General features: G+C 37.1%; 1 long non-coding RNA gene across 1 annotated transcript; it reads right to left on the bottom strand.

The window, feature by feature from the left end:
- Window positions 1–7,608: 7,608 nt before the first annotated feature.
- On the bottom strand, window positions 7,609–14,090 carry LOC104910383. Its single transcript, XR_793023.2, has 3 exons — window positions 14,011–14,090; window positions 12,299–12,417; window positions 7,609–8,072 (listed from the first exon to the last, which is right to left on the bottom strand). It is a non-coding gene; the product is annotated as an uncharacterized LOC104910383 (long non-coding RNA).
- Window positions 14,091–15,900: the final 1,810 nt, after the last annotated feature.

Raw genomic sequence — 15,900 nt, 5'->3', positions numbered from 1 at the left:
CAAAAATCTATTATTTTTTTTATAAGCATTGAAAAATTAAACCCAGAGTATTTCTTCTATTCTTCTCTACCTTAGCCTGTAACACAGGATGTTTTTTACATATGCAATATTGAGATGGCTCTACTTAATCTGCAGGTCAATCCTTTCCTCAGGTTTTAAAAGGCACATTTCTATATTTATATAACATGTGGTGCTAAACTATAACTAACAGGTCAGGATGAGCTAGAGATCCCTCTATTTTGTATCCTGAATTTTATTTCATTTTGCTTTTTCTGCAATTTTAAAAATATGCTCATTTGCAACAGCATTTTTAAGAGAAATGAAACTTGCAAACCTTCCCAAATAACTACAACTTTGCTGCTTTTGCTTTGAAAGGAGTATATATTTTTTTCTGTGTTCCTAATGCATTTTTGTAGATTCAACTGTTGAAAGAATCAATTTTCTCCAGGGATAACAATTCTTTTCAATAAGAAATGAAACTTCTACTTCTTTTTGCTCAATGCTTGTTTCATGCTATTTCATTTTGCACACAGTTACTGCAACAGCCAACATTTCCTTGGACATCATTGACAGAGGTGCATACAATTCCTAATACAACAGAAATTTACCTCTTCCATATACACAGAAATGAAATAAAAATTTCAAAACAAGAACATCATACACATTTTGCCTTAAAAGATTTTCTTCAGTGGAGCTGGGAGATGTGAGGCTTTCCTTCTTATCTTGAAACAGTGCAGGATCAGGACAGTACATAAGAGCTAATGGCTAAATGATGGCTGAAAGGAGAGCACTACAGGCAAGAAGACTGTAGTACTGAATCTACATCCAGCTCTTAATTTTAGAAGTGAAGCAAGGTGCAGGGGAAAAGAAGGAAAAAAAAATAATACAGAAGAGAAGATCTAGGGTTGTAAAATGTAATATCAAAGATGTGTTATAAGTAGGTAGAAGTCAGTCTTAGAACACTCTGTTGTTCACAGCAGTGAGAAGGTAATGGAGAAAAGAAGACTGGGATGGTGAAAGCTGCTTTTGCCAAACTTTTGCCAAAGAGTACTGTTGAGTTTTCATGCCTGCTGTTGCCTGTAAGTACATAAGTCTGGTTTCTTCCTGTGCTCTGTGACTTTGCCACCATGATCTTTCATCCACCCTTGTCTTGCCAGTGTGATGGCTGTAGTAGAGCAGGAGGGATAAGCCCTCCCTCACCACACTTACATGTCTTGATAGATGGGGAGGCTCTCAGAGGAGGCCAAGGACATTCTCAGGATGCAAGCAGGGTGAAGCTAAATCGCAGAGAATTTCTGCTATGAAAAAAGCAGATAGTAGCATCAACACGATATGCTGGCTGATCCTAAACAGATACTAAGCATGGAGCATGGCTTCTCCACTTTAGAGTGGCGACTTCTCAGTGTGCAGAGTCAGAGTTTGAGGTTCCTCCCCAGAATAAACATTTCCTCTAAGCAGCAGCTGAATTTACATCACCATCTGGAGAAGTTCAGGCATTTCTGTGAAGAGCATGCTGACTCTCGAGTGCTGGATAGTTGCATAATAGACGTGTATACCAGAGATCAATTCTACAGCTCCAGAAGTATTTTACAGGCTCTATTCTTAGTGATCCCTTGCCCCCATTTATTCGCAGCAAAGTAGAAAGCATAACTTCCAGTATATTTATTTACAACAGCTTTTAGGAAACAAAAGAAATAGGTATTCAAAGTGAGATGCTCTGATAGTATTCATAAGGAAACAATTACTCTTTAATTTGCTCTGGAGGGCCTAGTTGTGATTTATGGTAAAACTCTATAAAAAATTTCTACCTATTGTACTGGTGAATATAAATGTTTATGATGTTACCTGGGAAAAGATGAAATGTAGGGAATAATACTTTAGAAAACAGTGAATATATTACATCCTACATTTCAGCAGTTGGTCTTGAGTCTGCAGAGAGTGGTCACAAGCACAGCCTGGGGGAACTTGGCCAGCCTGCATTTCAAATGTTGTGATTGTTCTCTTGAACAGAGGCAATATGAATTCAGGTCACCTTTGTGGCCCTGAAACAACTCATGTAGAGCGTGACTCATGATATGGGCCAAGTAGCTATGAGGATTTGCTAGCTACATCAGCCATTGCAGAGCTGGCTGAACACGCTTCCCATTCAACCTTGACTGGCCACAGCCCATAACTTTCTGTCAACAGGTTGAGTTTGTTTGCAAGCATCTCTAAACTTAAGAGTATGGGGAAGGACCTAGATTCACAGCTCCGTGACAGAATTAGCTGAGGTGGTTAAAGAGTTTACTTCCCCCCTAGACAGACACAACAACCTTTGAAGTTTGCTCGGAAGAGCCTACAAATCTAAAAAACTCCTCCATACCAGGTGATATGTAGCTTGAAGTATTTTAAAGCAGCAAAGGGAGCAAACTAATGAAATAGTTTACTAGAACTTTGTTTCCTGAAATATCAGCTACTGTTTAATCTAAGAGAAAAAATTCCTTTTATTTCAAATTGCCACAGACTTACCCCATATCTGTAAGTTGTCTTTGGGCCAACACAAGACCAGATGCTCCAGGAAACATTTACATCTTGTTGCTTGAATGTTCAGAGAAAGTAAACAAAATTATTTCCCAAGGGCAACTAAGCTCATCTAGTCTTGAAGCAGACACCTGTTGACCATGGTGTTCAAATAACACGCAGCACTAGTGAACAACAAATTGTCCTATGTACAAGATCACATTACTGTGGAACTTCATGGGTCTAGGTGCAAGAAGGCTGTGAACTTTGCTGTGTTTGCTATGCTTTGTTAGCTGCAATAATTGCTTCTGATTAATCAGAGCTAACACTCCAAGATGCTTTATAGAAAACTAATTTCCATCAATTTGGTATCACCACAAATTGCACTCCAGGGCCCACATTCAGCTGAAGTGATTTAAGAGCAGTCTAATTCAAGGGATTCTGTCAAAGCTCTGTGTACTTCATGAGATTTATCTTCCAGGACTGGTCTTTACCTTGGTTCATATTACTTATCCTATTCAATCTCTCCTTTTCCAACTTTTTATTAAGTTATTTTCAAGCTATTCCACAGGAGCTTTTGAGTGAAACCAGCCAGAAAATTATTTACTTTAGTGTCCTACTTTCCTCATTTCCAGGAATATATAGGGATGAAAAATATCTCCCTCTCCTTACAGTACAGTACAAGAATGCCGTATTGTAAGATGCGTACATATAGCTTGCAATAACATGAAGATTAATTTGTAGATTATACACAGACGACAAGCTAGTTATTTTGAATGTTAATGACTGCAGAGCATAAAATATTTTTGAAAATTTGCACCATTCTAACAAACTGAATCCTAACTGAAAAATGATAGATGCGTCCCAAAACTGAATTATTCTCAGGCTATAATTGTAAATATTAGTGTTCATTTCATTTGTCCATTTAGTGGATTTTATGTCATCTGAGAAGGAGCTTATAAGAAGGAGGAGGTTCAACTACTTACACAATCTAATAGTGATAGGACAAGAGGGAATGATTTTAAACTAAAAGAGGAGAAATTTAGATTAGATGTTAGGAAGAAATTCTTTACTCAGAGACACAGGAACAGGCTGCCCAGAGAAACTGTGGATATCCCATCTCTGGAAGCATTCAAGACCAGGCTGGATGGGGCCCTGGGCAGCCTGATCAACTGATTGGCAACGCTGTCCATTGCAGGGGAGCTAATGCTCAATGATCTTTAAGGTCCCTACCAGCCTAAACCACTCTATGATTCTATGAGAGACCTGGAGCATCTAACTGTGAGGCAAAATGAATGTACAGAAGTTAAAAAAATAGGTTCTGCACCTCCTATGATGGAGTTGGTTTCACTTGGTAAAGCACCTAAGCATAGACCAGGAGATTACATTTGTACAGCTGTATATTTATAGCTGATTCTTATTCTGTCAGGCCATGCTCTTGTCCTTAATAGCAGCTTTCAATAATATCATATATCATTTTTCTATAGCAGGAAAATGCATCATAATAGAAAACATGTCAGTATCACTAGTGTTAAACATATCTGACACGTTGTCTAATATGATGTATTTTCCTCATATATAAAGAGATACCTGACATGTTGGACAATACTTCTCCAGAAAAAAAAAAACAGATATGTCCAACCCTCGTCTGCTTGCAGCCTGGCCCTGTCCATCCTGCAGCCTCCTGCTACCCCACACCATCATGGTAGTGGCTCTTCCCACCAATTGGCCCAGCCTGGCCCTGGGCACACACCCATAGCTCAGCAACAACCACACATCGGTGCGTGATTGGCACTGTCTGAGCTGAAACCAGGGCATAGAGAGGGCACAGTGTAGCGCTGACTCAAGTAATGGCAAATAACTGAATGCATTCTTATATACTGACTGAACACATTCCTGTGAACAGTCATGCTTTCTGCTTTGATAAATGAATTTGAGAACAGGTTGCAAGATTTACAAAATATCATCAATTTTAGAGTGCATTTGTGACTCCATCTTCAGTCAAAATAAATACATTACCTGTGGATTTTCAAATGGGATGCACAGAGTTGTAATCAGACATTCAACTCAAAAATCTGGTCATATCTCTTTACCAGACATTTATAAGACCTCTCTTACTAGAGAGAAATACCCCTGCCTTCACAGTAACACCTTATTCATCATTTTATGTTTTTGTTGCTCTCTTTTTTTATGTCTTAATAAAAATATTAAAGATTAAAATAAGTGTTGTTACTTGAATACATTAACTATATATTTTATGAGGGCTGCTCTGAAAGTAATGTCTCCCATATGTTGGTCCACAACGTAAGAGACAGATGTTGGTGATATGGCAGTAGAAGCTGAACCTTCCCACTAATATTTCACTACATGTTGTTGCACTGTGACAGAAGGAAGCAGAGGGGCAATCTGACACAATGACATCTGACATGGAAGTGCCTATGATACAAAGATGTGTCATAGATTTATTCTATGTGGAAATGGCATCCATTTACATTCATCAATGCTTCATGAACATTTATGAAGACCAAACAGTGGATGTGAGCACAGTGAGGTGGTGGATGGTCTGTTTCAGCAGTGGTGACAGCAACTGGTGATCACCTCCATTCATGCAGACTTTTATAAGTGTGCCGTGAAGGCACTTTTTCACCTCAAGATGATGGTGGTGACTATGTTCAAAAATAGTGTTTTGTAGCTCTTTGGGTTTGTTGTATTTTCCATGGAAATAAATAGGAGGTAATACTTTTGGTGCAACATGGTCCAACTTACACATCCCAAGTGAATTCCCCTTCATTCATTGTGGCCCACATAAGCCAAAAGGTTGGACATTCATGCTCTATATGGTCCTGGAATAGTCTTGGGCTGTGGAGAGTCTCTCCGGCTTCAACATAGAAGCAACATTAGCCCTTGTTTGATACCTTGAGAAGCAGAGTTCACGTCCTTCTGAATTCTTATTCCCTCCTTCAATAAAACAGGAACTGTGTCAACGTATCAGACAGATTTGTTAGGAAAATGTATTAAATAACAATTCTGTGGATTTAAAACTTATTCAGGAAAGATCAGTTCAAATGTCATGAAAACTCTGTAAACAGATGTTATTGTAAAGTTGTAGTTGAATTTTCAACTGTCCAGAAATTTTAAAATCCATGAAGACTATCTGTCAAATTTCTATTAAAATTTAATTTCTCCTGCCAAAAGTAAGCAATACAATCAATACAAATCTGAAGATAAAAGTTTTTATTCCATTTCCTGCTGTTTTTAAAGGGAAGCAAAGAGTTATAAATATTACAGATTTAAAAAGAGATAGCGATGTGAAATTCATGAAGATTTGCATACAATTATCCTGCTGCACTGAGATAACCAAAATTTAATCATGTGGAAATAGCTGAAGAACTGTTTTATGAAGCACTAATACCTAGGAAGTTTGGGAATAGAAAAATAGGAGCAATCTCCCTAACCTCCATTCTCTTGGTGTTCTGGGGTGTATAGGTGCTTTATGGTTGCTTTCTTTCACATCACTAATCTGTCCTTGCAGAGTCCATTTTGATTATTATTATTCACTGCCTGTGAAAGAATGTGCTTTCTTGTTTTTATTTTTCACTTTTAGAACCTTGTACTGTATGCCCTCTACACTGTTATCCACACTGAGCTGATTTACCTGCTTAGATTAACACACAGCGCTTGAGATGCCACAAGTTTAATTATGTTCTTACTCAGATGCTTCTCTTTATGGAACAGCAGATGCTATGAAATATCTATTTTTCCAGTGTGGATTTTGACACCAATAAAAATTTGCTTATGAAATGCTGTGATTGCTATTCCAAAGTATCAGAAATCATCCTAGAGCTGGGTTGGTGCTTCAATGACAAACCTCTAATGGATCTTCTTCCAGAAACCAAACTACATCTCAGAAAGCAGTAGCTAACATGGTGACTCATACACGATTCAACATTTCTTTTGTTTTGTTCCATTTGTTGCTTAATAGGTAGCATCTGGCTTTATTAGGCATATTTTTGTACCTTTTATGTAGGCTTCTCTTTTAGCTTCATTAAAATATTGCGCAATCTAAACGGTTTATGCAGCAAAATAAGGTGAGGGTGCTTTATCGTTCTCATATTTCCCTATAGACATGGTATGAGACTTCCAGCTTCTGAATCACTATGAAATTGGAAGAGCATTGAGTGTGATTTCCTAGCTCATTTGGCTCTTGCTTTCCTGCTTGTGTCTCCATTACACATCCAGTTCTACACCTCATTTCTTCTTGGTGATTCAACAGCAGCTTTCACCTTCATTCACCTCACATGTTAAATTGCTTCAGGGAAGTACAAGGATGATATGTGGGCTTTATTTCAGTAAAATTGGCCAAGTCAGTGAGAAAATAAAACTTAAGTGCATATCAGTACATAAATGCATTTTAAGTCAAACAACATAGTTCTGACAATCTTTGACAATATTTCTAAAGTTAGAGTTGTTGAAAAAATTATTTATCTAATCAATTTAATGTATCCATACCTGTCATTCTTATTTGAGGCCTCAAAGTGAAAACTCCTAGGAAAAAAATACATATTTTTAACATCAGAAAACATACAAGTTTCTTCCCTTTTTATAAATAACTTTGACTCCCATTCTGATTGACAGAGAACAAACATGAATTCAGCAGTATGGAAAGGGGAAATTAAATACCTCCCACTCAAATTTGGTTTTGGTGACAGTTTTGACAATATATTTTCTGATGCTGCCAAAAAATAGCAGGAATTAATAAGAGTGAGGTGCCCACAGGAAAAAGATTTCTTCTACTATTTCAGTTTCATTTGTCAGAAGGGAAATACAGTCGTTGAGTAACTACTCTTAAACTGAAACGGGAAATTCCACTTCCCTTTCATGTACATAGCAGGAAGTTGTAATGACATGGTAATGCTGACTCCAGACGTCCAGAATGGTTGCTATAAATTCTGCATTTTTTTTAATTCAACTCAGAAAGCCTTCCTGCAAGGCTGCATATATTGCTACTGAGCATGGAATCAATTGTTATTTCCATATTGTAAACTCCACATTGTCTAGTACAAGGCATGCCTGTAGCTTCGTCGTACATTGCCAGCGATATATCTGTATCATATTTCTCCAAACAGATTAATATGCTTGAAAGTCTGCATAATAATATGCCCTTTACTTCTCTTTTAAATGTCTGCATCCTAGAAATAAACAGCCTTCGAACATATTATGTGTGCATCTCTGTATTTTGTGATATGCAGCACCCAGATAGAACTGTGACATGTGTTGCTAATGAATTCAGTGGCAAAATGCACATTTCTTACATTCTCATAGTTACAAAATCCTTCTGAAGCGTATCACTTTAATAGGAAAATGTTTTATTCAACCAACACACACACGTAGAAGCTAACCTTTGTCACAGAAAAGTATTAAACAGTACCATTTTCACAAAGTTTTCAGATCTTTCTGGTAGCAAAAAACTATCACCTGCTTCCTGTGGTTTGCAAGAAGATTATTCCTCTTCACCTCCTAGGCAGAGCAGCAGGATATGCAGAAAGTCTTTTTTGTCAATTCACTCCTGACATCTGAAACGAAAATGATAGTTTTTTACAACCCATTTAGTAAAGGAGTAATGGTAGGTGAAAAAAAAAATGAAACAATGATGTACACCTCACATCAGGAAAAAAAGAAATGTATGTTATTGCCAGGACAGCAACATAGAAAAAATAAAAATAATAAAAACAAACAAACAAAAAAATCAGTTTTGTAAGATCACGAGAAAACAGTGAGAATCTGAAAAAACAAACAAACGAAAAAACACACCTCCACAATCGGACAACTCATCTGGGAGAAATTACAATAAAGGAAGAGAGTGAGGAAAAATATACAAAGACATAGCAGCCATAAGCAGATGTTTTTACAGGACTAAACACATAAATGAATTTATATTCTTCAATTTTCTTTAGCTATATCTGCACTTGTAACCATACAGGAGACTATATGAAAAAAAATGGTAAGAAATCATGGTCAAGAAATACCAGTGACAGATTTGTGGTTTGATCAGATTTTGATAATGTGGATCACTGAGATCATAGTGTATTAGGGAAAAAATAAAAAAAAACAGGCTTCTCCCAAGCCCTTTCATAACTACTTCCACATAAGTTCCACCCTTAATCTGCTGCCATTCCCCACCTTCCTCCAGGATTTTCTACAATGCAATTTTCCCACTGCCCTAACAGCCTAAAGAAGTTGGGCTGTTGCTTCACTGTACTAGATTTAGGACTCCCAGTCTTATTCCTAACTTCATTAAAAACTCCCACTCTCCCTTTTTGCATTCTCAGTAATGATCTTCCCATGAAAAGACTGTGTATCGAGATTATTTCAAAAGTAATGTCTCCTGTTTATTTCCATGGAAAGGACAACAAGTACAAAGAGCTGAATAACACTATTTCACAGAACACATTCTCAACTACAAAACACTATTTTTTGACATGGTCACCACCATAGCAGTACATTTTTTGCCAGTGATAAATAGGAGCCCACATGCAATTGTATGTATTTGTTTCATACACATGTCCATATCAAATTCCACTTTGTCAGACTGTTCCTCTGCTGCCAACCACTGCATGGCAACAACATGTAATAGAATATTGATGGGAAGGTTCAACCCCTACAGCCATACCATCAACATCTGCCTTTGACTTTGTGGGTAACAGAATAATATAGGAGGCATTACTAGCAGAGCAGTCCTCATGTATTTAGAAGTTGACATTGGAAAGGGATTAATAGTTAGCTATCTTCCCAGCTCTATTAATGTCCACATTCCAGATATTCAATGTTTCTTAATTCCATTGAAATCTATTTGACAGCTAAATCCCAACTCCCCCACGTCCTTTTTTTTTCAGTTTAATTTCTCGTTTAATTTGTTCCTTCATGAACTACAGATTTCTCCCTTTTAATATATCTTAAAGGTAGAACAAAAGCCTAAAAAGGGTAGTCTCTACTTTCACATGAGGCCACATGATGTGTTTCAAACCTTATCAGCTGTGACATGTGCTGTTCTGTCTAAGTTACATCCAGTCAAAGGTCATATTATCAATCTACCTATCCCTTATTCTTAGAGACCTTGAAAAGCTGGCAGCTTTCAGTATGAATTGTCTCATAAATTTGGTTCAGAATTATTTCTCTCAATTCTGATCTTGTTTATGCAGGTGGCTAATACCATTGGGATGGGAAGGGGGCCTTTAATGTATGTCCATATCATATTCAATATGTAGTAAGCAAGCTCTACCTTAGTAAACTGGAGCTATGGAGCTATAGAGTTTCCTGATATATACCAATATGCTTTCTGTTTCAGCTGATTTTCAGAACCAGCTCTGGCACCATGATTATAAAATAGATTATCTTTTTGGGGGGGAATTTGTTAGGTTTTCATAGTATTTCTTCTCAAAACCACATCCATGGCTTAAGAAATTGCAAATGAAGAACATGCTGATACTTTCAGTATCTAAAGATGAGCAATAAGAAAGGAGGGGACAGACTCTTTAGCAGGAGAAATCGTCTCAAATTCAAATGGGAGACTGTATAAGAAAAATGTTTTTTTTACTATAAGGGTAGTGAAGCACTGGAACATGTTGTCCAGAGAGGTGTTGGATGCCCCATCCATGGAAACTTTCGGTTGGGCTGTAAAGGGATCTGAGTACCTGATCCAGCTATAGGTGTCCCTGTTCATTGCTGTGGAGTTGGACCGGATGGCCTTTAAAGCTCCTTTCCAACTCAAACAATCTATGATTCTAAGTCTCATTTACTTTTCTTGTAGAATTTGTCTTCTTTGTGTTGAACTTGTTGTCCTTCTTTCAAGGTGTGACCTCAATTCAACTTGAGTACTTCAAAGCTTTAAGACTGGCTTGCATGGATTTCTATTTAAGATAAAGATCCTTATTGATTTATAGTCAACAACAACAACAACAAAAATCTAATGTACATAGACAGCAGTTCACTAATGTTGCCTTTTAAACAACTTTTAAACTATCTTAATTCACAGGCAAATTTGAGATGACAATGGAGCTAAGGGCAAAAATCTGTTTCCTATGTTTCCCAGTTAACTATACAGCTGTACATACTCCCCAGTATACATTTTGGAAACTTTTAATGGCTATTCAGAGTCCTCAGAAATATCTTTGATCTCATTAGTTGCACTGCAAGATCTAAGTCTTAGGATGTTTTACATCTTAACGTACAGACTGGCAAATAATGGATGAAAAATTGCTTTTTTTGCAGTTATTTGTAATTATGCAAGTAAGGTCCAGTTTTAGTGTAAATAATCTTGTATGAAAGAGCTAAAAATACATTCTGATGGTTGACTCTCAGACACTTTCTTATCACTGCAGACTAGTTAATAAAGCAATTGATTACTTGAAAGTCAAGCAGAGAACTAAAAATTCCCTGGTGCTAAAGTTTAAGAGATTGAAAACACAAAATTAATTAAAAATAAAATCTGTTTATGCCTCATTTAGAATATGCTTTGAGGGTTTTTATTCACATTAAAAAAAAAAAAAGAAACAGAAACAGCAATAACAACTAAAACCACTAGAAAGTCTGCTCAGAAGATAAATTAAGAGATAGATCACTAGTTAATCAAAATAGAATTGGGGATTGCTTGATCCAGGAAAAAAAAAAAGTATTTTTTTTTTTAATACAGTTACTGAGAAATTAGTACAACTGGCTGTGATAGAAGAATGAAAAAGATGAATATCTGATAAAAAGTTTCTGACCCTGCAAATACAGAGTCATAGAATCATAGAATCATTAAGATTGGAAAGAAAACTAAGATCACCAAAACCAGCCATCAGCTCATCCCCACCACGCTTACTAAGCATGTCTCTCAGTGCCACATCTACAAATCTCTTGAACACCTTCAGGGACAGTGACTGCATTACTTCCATGTGCAGTCTTTTCCAATGCCTCACCACTTTCTGAGAAATTCTTCCTAATATCCAGCCTGAACCTCCCCTGTCACAGCTTAAAGCCTTTACTTTTTGTGCTATTGTTGTTACCTGGGAGAAGAGGCCAATCCTCACCACACCATAACCTCCCTTCAGGGAGTTGTAGAGAGCAATAACGTCACCCCTGCTCCCTTTCTTCTCCATGTTGAACAATCCCAGTTCCCTCAGCCATTTTCCATAAGACTTGTGCTCCAGACCGTACACAGCTTCTTTGCCTTTCTTTGGACGCACTCCAAAGCTTCAATTTCTTTCTTACAGTGAGGGGCCGAAAACTGAACACAGTACTCAAGGTGCAGCATCTCCAGTGCTGACTACAGAGGGATGATCACCACCCTAATCCCGCTAGCTATGCTGTTTCTGATGGATACAAACCAGGATGCCATTAGCCTTCTTGACCACCTGGGCAAACTGCTGAGCTCATGGTCAGCTGGCTGTCAGCTAACAACCCCAGATCCTTTTCCTCCATGATGCTTTCCAGCCACTCTGCTCCAAGTCTGCAGCAATACATGAAGCTTTTGTGACCAAAGTGCAGGACATGGCACTTGTTAAAGTTCAAACAATAAATAAGCACGGTCTAGCTTTAAGCATGACTATAGTCAGCTGGCTTAAAGTTCCACAAATATCTGAGTATTACCCTAATTAGACCAAACAAATAAAAAGGAAATGGGACCGCTTACACAATTAAAATGTATTTGGATAACTAATAAAAGGAATGAAAAAAGATTGGCTTGAAGAAAGAGAAACATTTCTTGCATTCAGAAATCAGAACTTGGCTATCAAATCCATCTGTTTTTTCCCCCACTTACCCTTCTCTCCTCTTTACGTGTTCTATCCACTCTGTACCTTCAGGAAGGTGACCTGCCTTCTCATCTGTTTGCAAGGGTGGTTCCAGTTCCTCTCTAAATAACAATAGCTGAAGGATTACCTAGCAGAGAAAAAGATAAATAATTTGATGGTGAGTGACTCAAATTCACAGGGAAATTAAACTTTTTCGAGTAACAACAACATCAGTACTGACTTGACTGTGGAAAGGAGCAATTATTATTAAAATTAATACCATAAACATTTATCTTTCCCTCTTTTTTTCTTCTACCATATTTTCATAAGCATTTAATTCTTTCTTTTTAAAGGAAGGAAAGTCTAGTCTTCTACTGAATAGCACACACAAACTGAAACACACTGAAGGCATGTATACAGTTTTAGATTTTACCTGACAATCCATTTTCAGAAAACACCAGTCACACATAAATACCATTTGAAAAAGGGACAAAATTCACAGCACAGTTAGTGTCTCATTTTCCTTTCTTTCTTTTTAAGCTACCGATTTAGTTTCTTAAGTGTCTGTTGGGTTTTTATCACTCCTTGTGCTATCACTGGAGATTCTGAATAGAGATGATACAAAACTATTTTTAGCTAATAAGCAGATCTAGGCAAAACTAAGTTATTTCATCTTGCAGGGATTCACACATTCTTTTGGCTTTTGATTTATTTGATCTCAAATGCTTAGAGTTAAGCTTTGAATTTTATGTTCAGATAAATCCAAATACAAGGTAAAATTCATTTGAAAGTACCAATGCTGTCCTGCTGCTGCAGACAGGCTGCATGAAAGTAGCTTTAACCGATTTCAGCATTTGAAAACAAAAGTACAGTTCACTATGAAATTTCACCAAGTATTACCTTGATCTTACCCAAAATGCTAGGGCTTGACTCTAGGTTATTTGATCATTGGACTGAAGATATAATGTGTACATTTTTTCACTTATTTAAAATCTAATGAGTCTTGCATAATTTTAGTTTTTATAATAAAATTCTATGTGGTTTAAAGTTTAATCAGATAACGGGCAATCAGATAAGTAACAACCCACTCCACATAGTTTAAAAAAATGAAGGATGTAAACATTATCCTTGTAGAATCCTGAAGACTTCCTTCGTGCTCTTCATGGAAACTTTTACTTTTCTCATTGTTCTTTTTCTTCATTCTGCTTGTGCCCTCCTGTTTTTTATCAGATCTCCTGTTAATTCTGTTTCAGGTCCACACATTATTTTTGGAGTGAATCAGTGTTTTGCTTTGTAGGGATGAATATCACTGCACACTTTAGTATTAGGAGTTCTGTGTCAAAGCAGACTTTAGCTTATGTACCATAACATAAAAACAGACACATCTCCAAAAACACATTATGAACCTGGACCTGCAGTTCATAAATGTTAATCATATTTAATAGAAAAGTATCCAAACTTCAAAAGTATTCTCCATTTTCTTACGGCTTTTGTAGTTTACCAAGATGTAGCAAAACCTTTCTGTTGCCCACAGCTGGCATATCCACTTGTTTCTCTTGGTTCTGCACTAAATTCAAACTTTGACCCTCAGCATTCAGCCCTGAGAAAATTCCTGAAGCAGCACAATTACTCTGCCCAGTTTCTTTATGTAGTGCTTTTAACTGAGTGCCACATTTGCCTTTCAGACAGCGCAGCTACTCTTTGGTTTTGGCCTCAGGTGAAGTACTTATTGATTACTTACATGCGTGCTTGCAAGTGGGTCAGTCCCAGCTAGACTAATGCCTTTTCATCTCTACTCCAGTGCTGCAGCCCTTCTTCATGCAATACTCCACCCATGTTGATTAAGTGTGGGCTGTTTTGAATGCTGACGAGCCTTTTATCTGCTTGGAGATAGCACTCACTCTTCATTTCTCTGCCCAAGTTCAATGGTAGAGCAATGCCAGGCATCCCAAATGCTCTTGGAATTCACCCTTGGCTCTAGGGAGAAGTTTTTCAAAGGCAGACTCTGGGGCTGAGCAAGCCCGAGCAGTCAGCTGCAGTAGGGCACTCATTTAGTATAGGGTATGGTGAATAACAGCAGCAGTTAGGAAGTACAATTTTCAGAGCAACCTCCATTTACCAGGTCAGTGCTCCAGCAAATGAATAAAAATAACAGATACGAAGTAAATGTTTTTGTTTGAATGCTCGAGCTAATGCTCAACCCAGCTTTCTTTCTTACACTAGATACTGTCATTTAAGAAGATAATCCAATTTTCCTTTGGAAGGATGCTCAGAACAAAGAATCTTCTGCAGCAGAGCTGCCTGGGAGGCTCTGAGGGTTCAGCTGAATTTGACTCTGTGCTGTTTCTGAGAAACAGTGTTCTCTAGCTGCTGCACACCACATGTACACTCCCTACAGCACAGTACCTAGTGACTTCTAATGAAAACGTTCTAATGAAAATGTTCTGCTTACTCAAGCCTGTGAAAACTTTTTGCAATTTATGGAGGCAATTCTTCTAGGATAAGCACCAACAATATTACACTTCTTCATAGGAAACATCAAGTTTACAGAAAATTGTTTGCTCCTGAGCAGTCTAAGAATGTGCATATAACTACTCAGTGTTTCCTTAAAAAAATGTTACAGTCTTATACACTCCTCAGAAATTCTGTAATCAATTTTTTTTTTCAGACTGTAAAGATGCACTGGTCATCTGCTTCATTTATCCTACTGTAAACTCCTTCCATTCAACAAACACTGCTATATTGAGGCTCATTACATATGTAGAAAATTCTAGGCTAATATCAAAGTTGTGAAATTTCATTTCTTTTAGAAAGATTAGAAACACCAAGCTAGGCTTATTTGGAAATGAAATTAAAAATAAAGTAAATAATCCTTTGAAAGCACACATGCTTCCAGACAATGTTTTCACTTAATGCTTTTCGAAATATCAGTTTTCTAGTTTATATTCTTTGTACAGAGAAAATCTTCATGATAAGGGAGGTCCATTTCTCTTATGCATGACCTATCAGTCTCCTTGTTTATGAATAATTTCAGGAAAAAATACCCACGAAAAAAACCCTAAATCTCATGTATCATGTAATAAATAACACCATTATATCTATCAGATACTAAATTTGGAAACCTGACCTTTCTATGTATGTGTTTTGATTGCCATAGGTCTAATAAAAAAAAAAAAAATCTGCTGAAACCTTTTTTCTGTATCAAACTGAAAGATAACCATGGTTACAATGCCAAGTTCTAAGCATGAAATTGCAGGCTTTAGATGCAACAAAAATGATATATTGGCTCTCAGAGGCACATCTGCACCAGTTCTCAAATTTGTGTACTAAGAACAGACTGTTTACAAGATAAGGTGACTGACACTCTTAATTACAGATGCATACCTCTAGATAAAAGAAGATTATTATTTGCATAACCTGATTGCTTAGTAGAATATTATACATTGCTTGGGCTAATAAAATAATAAAAAAAAGACATTAATAACTTTGAAACCAAGAGACAAAGCTTCTTTGTTGTTGTTATTTTGGTTTTGTGGGAGACATGATGTAGTCTCCTAGCCTCTCTATACATACATACTCATACTGCATACACATCTTCTCACCTGCAGACCCACACTCTCAAAAAGTGTAA

Source organism: Meleagris gallopavo, chromosome 3, assembly GCF_000146605.3.
Source record: "Meleagris gallopavo isolate NT-WF06-2002-E0010 breed Aviagen turkey brand Nicholas breeding stock chromosome 3, Turkey_5.1, whole genome shotgun sequence".
NCBI lineage: Eukaryota > Metazoa > Chordata > Aves > Galliformes > Phasianidae > Meleagris > Meleagris gallopavo.
The sequence above is the reverse complement of the archived record's forward strand: the minus strand, read 5'-3'. Positions and strand labels throughout refer to the sequence as shown.